Genomic DNA, 11,183 nt, shown 5'->3' on the forward strand with positions numbered 1-11,183 from the left:
CAATCTCACACTGATCCAAGGTACAGTTATGCTCCTACGTCTCTGATCCCAGCAGGATGCTACGTACTTGATTCCCTTAGCTGATCTCACCCACAACTAAGAGTTGCTATGACCCTAAGTTGAAGACTTTAATAAACAAATCTGTATCATACACAGAAAAGTCTACGGTAATAGTTAAATCCATCTCCCACTAATATACCTATGAGTTTTGTTCCGTCTTTTGATAAATCAAGGTGAACAGGAACCAAATGATAAACCGGACTTATATTCCCGAAGAACAGCCTAGTATTATCAATCACCTCACAATAATCTTAATCGACGCAGCGAAAAAAGATATTGCGGAATCACAAACGATGAGACGAAGTGTTTGTGATTTCTTTTATATCTTGCCTATCAGAGATATCAATCTCAAGACAATTATTACATTTGTACTCGTATGATAGAAACAGCAAGATCAGATCGCACAACTACAAGAAAGTAGTATCGGTCTGGCTTCACAATCCCAATGAAGTCTTTAAGTCGTTAACCTGGTTTAGAAGAAGAAACCAAAGGTTAAAGGAGAATCGACTCTAGCTTATCACAACTAGTATCACACATAAGATGTGGGGATTAGGTTTCCCATTTGTTAGAGTTCTCCCTTATATAGTCTTTCAAATCAGGGTTTGCAATCAATGTTAGCTTGGTAACAAAGCATTCAATATTCACCGTTAGATGAAAACCTGATTAGATTCAAGCTAATATCTTTCAACCGTTAGATCGAAAACTAGCTTGTTACACACAAATGAAATGCACGTTTCTAGACTTGTGTAACCGTACCCAAACTTGTACATTTGTTGGTTCAACAAAGTCAACCAAATGGTTAGCCATATGATCACTTTCATATAAACCATATTCTTCTTCACCATAGCTAGTTCAAGTGACTCAAATGAACTCGTTAGAGAGTTGTTCAATTGCAAGGAAATCTTATGTAACTACACAAGACACAATTGAAGCAAAAACGATTTGATTCACTCGAATCGGTTCATGAACTATATAGCGACGGTTTGCAATTTGCATTCACTAGTCCAAAACGTGGAATTTAGGACGGGCAGAAACTGTCAAAAACAGTCTTATAAGACAAATAACAACAGGCTCTCTTTGTCGAAATATAGGTTTTAAGATTCAGCTGGATTCAGCATGATGTGATTCAGCTGAGTCAGCTTCACTATGATTCAGCTAAGTGTGTTTTTTTTCTTATTAGTAGCACTTTCAGAATATTAATACTTGAGACAAACAAGCCAGCATATGGAATTTTATAAACAAATTTGAACCATTTTATTTAAGTTAACTTAAATTCAGTAACACACGATGCTTCAATAGAAAAATTATAACTTTGAGAAACCAAGTATCTCAAATTCAACTACATAAGCTACTTCTTGTTCAAAATAACAACCAAGAAGAAAAAAATCAAAATATATTTAACTTCCAGGTGCCAGAGATCCTTCTGTTCATCATATGATATACCTTCAATAAGATATAACCTTTTTAAGGATTGATCATAACATGTACGTCTTCCAGCAAAGGATGTCAGCCTTCCAAAATGCCAAGATCCATTGTTGTAAGCCACTGCATAGATTAGCATACATAGGTCAAGAAACATGGGGTAATGTACCCTCTGGAAGAGAATCTGGTGGATATATCTAAACATGCATAAAACAACAGACAATTATCAAGGCATACAACCAACAGAAACCAAAAAAGGTTGAGACTCTGAGTCAGAAGCACAAAATTCACACAAAAAGAGAAGTATTAAGATTACATACAATACATTTATGACTTAAGATGGGACTAGAATAACTTATCAGAGTACCAATCAATAAAGGCTTTATTATAGTATCAGGATGATGCAATTCATGAGCATGATACAATTTCTAGAAACCACACATGATTCACAGACATCCTTGTTAAGAACCAAAGGACATCTACATCCAACTCCATGGGTAAGAATTCATTTCATTTTCATACAACGTAACCATTCAGTATAATGCAAATATGATAAGTGGATTATGCTTCATAGACTTACGTCTCTGACGCTGATGCACTCTTGTATTCCTTCCGCACAAGAAAAAATATTCAGGAGGATGAAAATTTGAAACTCTTCGTCACTGCCAACATATTAAAGTCAGCTACCACTATGCACAAAAAAAAAGCAAAAAACAACAAAAACAAACAAACACGTTAGATAAATGAAAAGACAAGATCAGAAAAAAAAAATATCTTTTTGAAGGCATGGCCAAGGAGATTTCTCAACCACCAATAAGACTTGGTTTCTTGACAAACTTAACGTCTGGCTTATGAAGATTTGTTACCTTGAACACGCACCAAAATCAGAGAAGCGGGCTTGTAACTAGATTTTTGGATATTGCACTTCTGGGAATAGAGAGATTGTTGAGGTTGTTCCCGTAAACCAATAAGACACAAGAAAGGAAGTAGTAATACACCTAGTTAGTGTGCTTATCATTATTAGCAACAGTAAACCCACAGACGAAATGTTCATGACACCTTTTGCTTGTAACTGTGCGATTTCAGTATATAAAAAATGCAGATAACAAATGCATCTAGTTCGTGTGCCTATAGCCCAGTACTGTCAACAACTGATATTACCTTGATTATTTCATTTTCTCAGACAACAACAATCTTCGCATCGTTAGTAACTCTTATGAGTGCGGTACCCAGTTATCACATTATTTCTTCCATATCTCGCCGAGCTTTCATTAGTCCTTCGGCCTGCACCAACAAAGAAGATTTTACCATATGAATAACCCCCCTAAAAAAACAAAAAAATCCACAGTAAGTAATACTAGCACAATACTCATTACCTGGTTAGCTACATTGCTCACTTGTAGCTCGAAATCATGGAGTTTTTTATTTCTTCTCTAAAGTCTCTGCATTTCTAACAAATTAAGCCCCATGTATAATAAGTTAGAAACACAGCTGAAACTATGGTTCAGAAGATTGGTTTCTTTTCGAGTCCCTCTTTATGATTATTCATAATAGATACTTGTGAACATACTAGGTTAACAATGAAATTTGAGTTTCTCCAACAACAAAACCCCTAGTTGGTTATTTCCGATACATACTATTTGACATGAAATCACTAAAAGAACAAAGAAAAATAAAATCTGTCACCTGAATCTCTCTGCGAATATCAGAGAAATCAAAGAATTTCTTCTTAGGCAAGTGCAAGAACTCTCCATACTCTTCATCATCTCCATCATCAGATTTATGTTTAGTCTGCAACAATTATAAAACAAATGGTCTTCTTGTACAAAAATCAGAACCTCTGGGTAGAAAATCTCTACCAACCACAACAATGGTAATTCAATCGTTGATGAACTTCCTAATCGTGCAAATATAGCTTGTAGTTTATTCACAATTGGTATTACTGAATGACCCAACGGTGATGATGATGCCATTGGTTGTTCTACCAAGAAGATCTGCTGAAATTAAACAAAAACATCTATTGAGTATAATTGCAATAAAAAAACTAACCCTTTTTTCAACAATTACCAGAATGACTTTTAATCTCAAGAAAAAATTTAATTGCTGAAGGATTATTGAGTCGAGCATAATGAATAATCAAAAACAATTATACCAAAATCCCAAGAATCTCTACGATTTGGCGTCTGTAGCTCTCCTCCACCCTGGGTTTCTTCACCTTTTTGGTGATGATTCTTCTCTACAATCGTCTTTGCCATCAATCCGCCACCGCTTTCACCATTGCAAGCTAAATCTATGTATCTCTTAATTCAAGGTAGTAGAAGATGGAAATGTAAAGAGAGATTTTACTGTTAAAAAAAGAAAATATTTCTGTATTCCAGTTTCTTTAAAAATCAGGGGTTTTGCAAAATTGAAGTGTGATTTCTGTGATGAAATTGATGGAGTTAAACATCTAAATCTAAGAAAAAGAAAATCAGAAGAATCAAGTGGGGAAGTTAAAGGAGATAGTTTCATTTTAATGAAATACGAAGGAGGAGAATACGGGAGACCTTATCATCTCCGTGTGTATTCAGTTTCAAGTAGTTCTGGATCTAATTAGAGGTCGTACGATCAATGTGATTTCAAGGGTTTATGTTGTTATCTGATATGGGTGGAACTTTAAGGGAGTGGGGGCTAAGCATAACCGAAAAATTTGACAGATTCACACTGTTATTTCGCATATGTAAATGTTTTGATAAATCTTAACTGTAAAATACATAACCACGTATGTGATCTGTCATTTTCCTCCCGCCTCAAGTGTCCTAAAAATCAGATTTTGGACTAGTGTTCCTTAATTTATATAAGAATAAGTTCACAAATATCGTTTTTAGATATAACCTACTCAAGTTCGCGGACTGGGTTCGCGGATTTAAGTTTCCGGACGGAGTTCACAAACTCCACCAGAATTTCTTGGGACGAGAACTTCCGCCAGTTCGCGGACTTGGCTCACACCACCATTCTGGTTCTCTTAATCAACAAAGTTCGCAAACTTCGGTTCAAGGAATAAGGACTTGTACATATATGTGTTTCCACAACAATGCTTATATCCTCCAATGGTTATATAATCTAAATTCTCATTTCAATCATTGAAACATTCTTAGAGGACGTTGATATTCTGTAGTTGTTATTCACAAACTATTTTTCGTCAAAGTAAGCAATTTTCAAAGTGATTGAAACTTGTCATGACTTTCATCACTAGCTAAAGATGAACTTGGCTAAAACGAAAGCTTACCAACACATATTTCGAGAAATAAATAGGCGAGATAAACTCGGCTCGAAATAGCAAATGTGTATAATCTAAGTCTATCTAGCAAAACGACTTTTGTCTCAAGATAGGAGATAAATAGACTTTTGAGTGATAGATAAGTTCAAGTCTCCACATACCTTTTAGTCGATGAAGATCCACTGGTTCCTTGAGTACTCCTTCGTCTTGTATGATGATTGCCATGGAGTTTTTGAGCTCAACTACACTTTTTATCCTAGTTCGAGACCTTAGATATAATAGACTAGAAATCAAGACTTATAGTTTTGATCACTAACATTGACAAACATGCTTGAGATAGCAACGCATGCGAGTTCGACTGAGCAATGCTCTAACAATCTCCCCCTTTGTCAATTTTAGTGACAAAACTATTAATACATATGGAATAAATAAATTAACTTTTGTAGCTCCTATTCCACATGTCAAATCTTCGACATTACTCGAAATCTTCGTCACTTCCAAGTACTCCAATGATCCCAAAGGTTGTTAGTTCAGCATCATCGTTGTTGAAAATCCGTAGCTATAAAAACGAGAAAACAAGAGTTCTCAATCATTGTTATATAGTGTCATAGTATCATTACACAACGTCAAAGTTCAATTGTATCACAACTTCAACAACAATACTATGGTGATATGTATTACTCCCCCTTAGTCAATACTCCATCTCACATGGAAACCACTCCCCCTTACATAATGATCAGAAAACCATATGTATTTGTAGTGTGAACTACATATTAATTCTCCCCCCTTTTGTCAATAAAATTGGCAAAGGTACAAGAACGGGATCCTAATGAAATTTCCGAAAGAGACATTTCATGACCAAAAGAAAGAAACACACATCATCTTATTTAGATGCAATCATATAGCCGAGGCTAAATGCATTCATCAAGGAGTTTATAAAGATACAAGATAACCCCTGTAATATTCCACAGTCGCACTCCCCACAAAGATTTGGCAATTAAGCACAAGTTCAATTAATAACTCTCCCCCAGAAAATGTCATTCCCAAAGGAACAACAAAAGCGACCTTAATTTCGAAAGAAAAGAAGGATTTCTTTGGACATAACAAATCACATACAAGTATGAATTTGAATCCAAAATACTCAATTAAATTAACCACAAGAGAACCCATGATTAATTCAATCGAAAATGCTCAACATAAGTGAACTTATGGAGACTCAAATATACAATTAGATTAATCACAAGAGAACCCATAATTAATCTAATCGAAATACACAACCACACTAATCACAAAAGTAATCAATTTAATTGGTCATGCTCATCATAAGAAAACTTACAGAGCAACAACTAAATAACCAAACAAGATGATTAATTTAGTTGAATATGCTCGACATAAAGTATCTCGCGGAATAACAACTAAGCTAATCAAATCAACTTGGTCGTTTAGTGCTCAACATAAGACACTTTACGGAGCCTCACAGTAATACATAAAATATGGATCAGGGAAGATCAATACTGCGGAATACACAAGGATTCATTCTATTTTCCATCACTATTCGCATAACGATATACAATAGACATAATCCTTGCAAACAAAAGATTTTAGACTATCTTCCATCAATAATTGACATAATAGGCTTAACTTTTGTATTTGTCAAAAGTTTATTCATTCTTTTATCAGTACATGCATATCGACATACGAAAGACTTTACTTTTGACAAGATATGGGACAATCATAGTTCACGGATGCAAACACACAAATCCCATAAAAATATTGCAATATATAAAACCATAAAGATTAATACTGCAAAAATCATCTTCCAAACAAATTTAGAATTCAAACCAATGAATCTAAAAACATGAAGATGAAAACGTTGGACATAGTTATGTGTAATCACAATAATGGCTATTCCAAACTCTAGTTATTCTTCTAACAAAAACAAGAAAATAGAAGATTTACTAGGAAAACTAAAGGAATAATCAGATTTCATTGAGAACCTCATATCTTTCAATGAATCCATCAAAGAAGGTATCACTGATTTCCTTTATTCTCTTGATTGTAGACACACCATGTTCATGAGTTAGAACACTAACTTTGCGATCAACAACCCGAGCAAGCTGTCTAGCCTTGGCGCAGTCCATGATAAGCTTTTTTTGATTCTGTATCAGTATATTCTGATTAGCAAGGATTCTGTCCTGACCATCTAGGAGTTGGTTTATTTGCAATTGAATATTAGCAAACTCGACCTTTGAATCGTTCTGAAAACGAGATAAATCCTTGACGGAATCATCAATGCAGGAGTTTGGATCCTTTCTTTCAAGCATCTTCTTTAGAACCAGCTCTTGAATTGACTTACTGAAAAAGCGGGGTCTAACAACCACACTCAATAATTCGTTTGGCAATCTGTATGGACTAACTCCAATATACTTTCAAGAGAATCAACTAGACAGTCAGACTCAATCTTAAGAAAAGTACATCAAAGAGTTATATCTCAATTTCTCAATTCAATCCGCAATCAAACAAATAGGAATTTGCGAGCCCGATTGAATATAAGAAATAACTTGGACGGTATCAAAAAATAATATCCAAGTGTCAATAAATTTAATCAACAACTAAGGGTTGGATTCCCAATTTATTGAACTTACTCACAACCTGTGATATTTCAATTATAAAGATAAACAATATAATGCGGAAAAGAAATAACACAGACACCAGAAATTTTGTTAACGAGGAAACCGCAAATGCAAAAAAACCGTGGGACCTAGTTCAGAATAAACATACATTGATTATAAGTTGTTACACCAAATTCCTACTACATATTCGGACTAGATGTAATACCTTCTTCAGCACAAATAGAACTCCTAGCACAATATTGTTTGTCTTTAGGAATTCTTCTCGTAAATCTTCTAGCAGAACCCAAGGCTCTCTTTAGAAGATACAACAACACGATTGATACAATTCGATATTTTGTTTGCACAAAACACCAGTTTGATTTCCCTTTAGATGTGAATCAAGGTTTTGGAAATCTTGTGTTTATTTTGATAAAAATAATTACTAGGTAAAAGTAATATCAAAACAAACATGTAGATTATGGATTATTATACTCTTCAATAATGGAAGAGAAACCTAATTATTCTACCACAAAAACAATTAGAATAAATCTAGAGATATCTTGTTTAAAACTTCTTAAGGATTTTTACGAGATGCCTTAATCGAATTTTTCTTTCTAGCTTCCGATTTTGATTAACAATTGTTGGTATACGATCGGAAATTGAAATCTATCAAAACCTAGGGTTTATGATCAACAACTCTTGATTGGTTTTATATTAGAAGAGAAAACCTTAGAATAGACAAGAGGTGAAAAACCCAGATTACAAGTTGTATAATCAATCACGAAGATTAATCCAACTCGGCTTTGTGATCCCCAATACAATGACTTTTATCTCACTCTTGTTCACGAAGAACAGAAGACATGGAAAACAACCTATAAAGCTTATACCAATTTTCCAAAGGGGATAAAAACGTGTAGCATTCACGAACTCTATATTTATAGTGAAACATAGCTTGAAAACTAAGCAAAGTTATTTTCCTTTTTCAAGACTCTCCTAATTTTGGGAGTCTTTCCTAAGTTATAACTCTTGCCAAAATAATTAAATAAATAATTAATTTAGCAAAATTGTATTTATGTGAATAAATCACAAATTAAATTAGGAAGGAATCACAAACACTTTAATATGGTAATAAAATATGTTTGGAGTAATAGCTAACTTGCCTAGATAAGGAAACATCACCAACTTTACCAAAAATGCCTTTTAGTCACGTAATTGGGCCCAAGTCCGTGAACCGTTACAAGCAGCCCATGGATTGTTTCCTACTAACGAACTGTAACAATTACAGCAACACTTATAATTGTTACTTTAATAAATCACTCATAACTTCATCGTTATAACTCGGAATTGATTGATTCTTGGCTCGTTGAATTCATAAGTTCATTCACTATAACATGAGAACCTTTCCAAGGATAAAGGTTATTTTCACAAAAGTCGTGGCTCAAATAACCTCAAGTATATATACATAAATGTATATTAACCGTCGTAGGAATTGTTCCATAGAGTGAGCATTTGTGTCGATAGATTAGAAAGGTAGAATTTAACAAGAATATAAATGAAATCAATCACCACATACCTTTGTTGATGAAGTCCCTTGTTGACGTCTTCTTGTAATCTTCAGTCTTCATCCTTCAAGAATAGCTCTTCTTAGACCTAATCTAGTCTGAAACTATCTTTAGTATACTAAATCAAGAATGTGTTTTGGCAACTAAAAATTTGACAACTAGATTGACCGACGCTAGTGGGTTCAACCAATCAATGCTCTAACAATCTCCCCATTTGTCAATTTTAGTGACAAAACCATTTTACATATGGATTTAAACAAATAAAAGTATTACAGCTCCAAAACCCAACATGCTTGATTTCCTTGGTTCTTCAACTATACGTGTGTTCATCCTGTACTTGTTGAAGATCCATCATAGTATTATTACACAACATCAAAGTTCAATTGTATCACAACTTTGAAAATAATACTACGGTGGTATGTACCACTCCCCCTTAGTCAATACTTCATCTCACAATGAAAACCACTCCCCCTTGCATAATGATCCGTAAACCATATGTATATGTAGTGTGAACTAGAATAATTCTACCCCTTTTTGTCAATATAAGTTGGCAAAGGTATGAAAATTGGTGGGATCCTAATGAAATTTTCATAGAGGAACTTCTTGACCAAAGTAAAACATATCAACTTTACTTTAGATGATATCACATAGTCGAAACTCAGTGACTTCATCAAGGAGTTTATTAAGATACAAGTTAACCCCTACATGTTCCACAACCGCTTCTCCCCTCAAAGATATAGTAATTAATCACAAGTTCATTTAAGAACTCTCCCTCATAAGATGTCATTCCCGAAAGAACAACAAGAGTGATCTTATCCAGAGATAAGGATTTATTGGATTTTAGAAACCCTACAAGGAGATACGAGTTAAGAACCAATCATTGAAAGTCTCTCATGAGATCGTGTTACTAGAAACAATAGAACTATCTCATGGTAACAATACACAATATATAATCATGAAGATCATGTATTGTGATCATACACACTTGTATAAACAAGAATTGATATGCTTAGAATGAAGAATAACCTTTTCCACAAGGATTTACACCAAGAATGGTTACCATAAGAGTATGAAAAAGATTCTTTGACAATAAAAACCAACATCCAATGGCACTTATTATTTCTTCTAACCAGTTATACATAAGAATTTCAATCACACATCAAGTTAGGTAATTAAGAATCATACGCGTGGTATTCAACCATATTCTTCTTCACCATAACTAGTCCAAATGACTCAAATTAACTAGTTAGAGAGTTGTTCAATTGCTTAGATCTTATGTAAATACACAAGACACAATCGAAGCAAAAACGGTTTGATTTACTCGAATCGGTTCATGAACTTTATAGCCACGATTTGCAAAAGCATTCCTTAGTTTATATAAACATGAGTTCAAGAACAACGGATTTTAGATATAACCTACTCAAGTTCGCGGAATGGGTTCGCGGACTTAAGCTCACGGAAGGAGTTCGCAAACTCCAGCAGAAATTCTCGGGTCGAGAACTTCCGACAGTTGGCGGACTTGGCTCATGCCACATTCCGTTTCTCTTGATCAACAAAGTTCGCAAACTTTGGTTCAAGGAATAAGGACTTATACATATATGTATTTCCACAACGATGCTTATATCCTACCAATGGTTATGTAATCTAAACTCTCATTTCAATAATTGAAACATTCTCAGAGAACGTTATATATTCGTTATTCACAGACCATTTTTCGTCAGAGCAATTCCAAAGTGATTGAAACATAACATGACATTCGTCACTAGGTAAAGATGAATTTGGCTAAAGCGAAAGCTTACCAACACATATTTCGAGAGATATGTAAGCGAGTTAGACTCAGCTCGAAACAATAAATTGTTCCACATATTCAAAAATTACCAATCACAATATGTGCGCCCCAATTCTTTTGCAATCCTCACCGCATTTACTAGGGATTCTTGGTGAGGATGCACTTTTAACACAATCAGGTTGTGTTGAGGTGAACAAAATCTTGCTCGCCACAGGTATTTGAAACAAAATCATGCATGGATTCTAGGATTTTAACAACTTTCTTGAAACTTTCAATAACTGTTTCATACCCTTTTATGATGATATCCCTTGTCGAACTCTTGTCTGGGAGATCCTTCTTAATAGTAGTCGTTGCTTTATTGATCTTCTTTGGTACCCATTTCTGAGTAGCTTTTGGAGCAACATATTTCTTTTTCTCCCCAATATAATTATGAAATTTCTTGAAGGAAATACTAGAAGAACTGATATTATGAGACTCAT

At 34.4% G+C, this 11,183-nt stretch overlaps 1 long non-coding RNA gene across 3 annotated transcripts; it reads right to left on the reverse strand.

Annotated features, from left to right (window-relative positions):
* Positions 1–1,298: 1,298 nt before the first annotated feature.
* On the reverse strand, positions 1,299–4,091 carry LOC113356292. Of its 3 annotated transcripts, none has more exons than XR_003362919.1 (6): positions 3,635–4,091; positions 3,169–3,476; positions 2,859–2,932; positions 2,349–2,766; positions 2,063–2,171; positions 1,299–1,605 (listed from the first exon to the last, which is right to left on the reverse strand). It is a non-coding gene; the product is annotated as an uncharacterized LOC113356292 (long non-coding RNA). The 3 variants fall into 3 exon arrangements; XR_003362920.1 differs by having other exon boundaries at positions 2,859–2,924; positions 3,169–3,479; XR_003362918.1 differs by having other exon boundaries at positions 3,169–3,479.
* Between the last annotated feature and the right edge of the window lie 7,092 nt (positions 4,092–11,183).

This window comes from Papaver somniferum, chromosome 3 (assembly GCF_003573695.1).
Source record: "Papaver somniferum cultivar HN1 chromosome 3, ASM357369v1, whole genome shotgun sequence".
NCBI classification, from domain to species: Eukaryota; Viridiplantae; Streptophyta; class Magnoliopsida; order Ranunculales; family Papaveraceae; genus Papaver; species Papaver somniferum.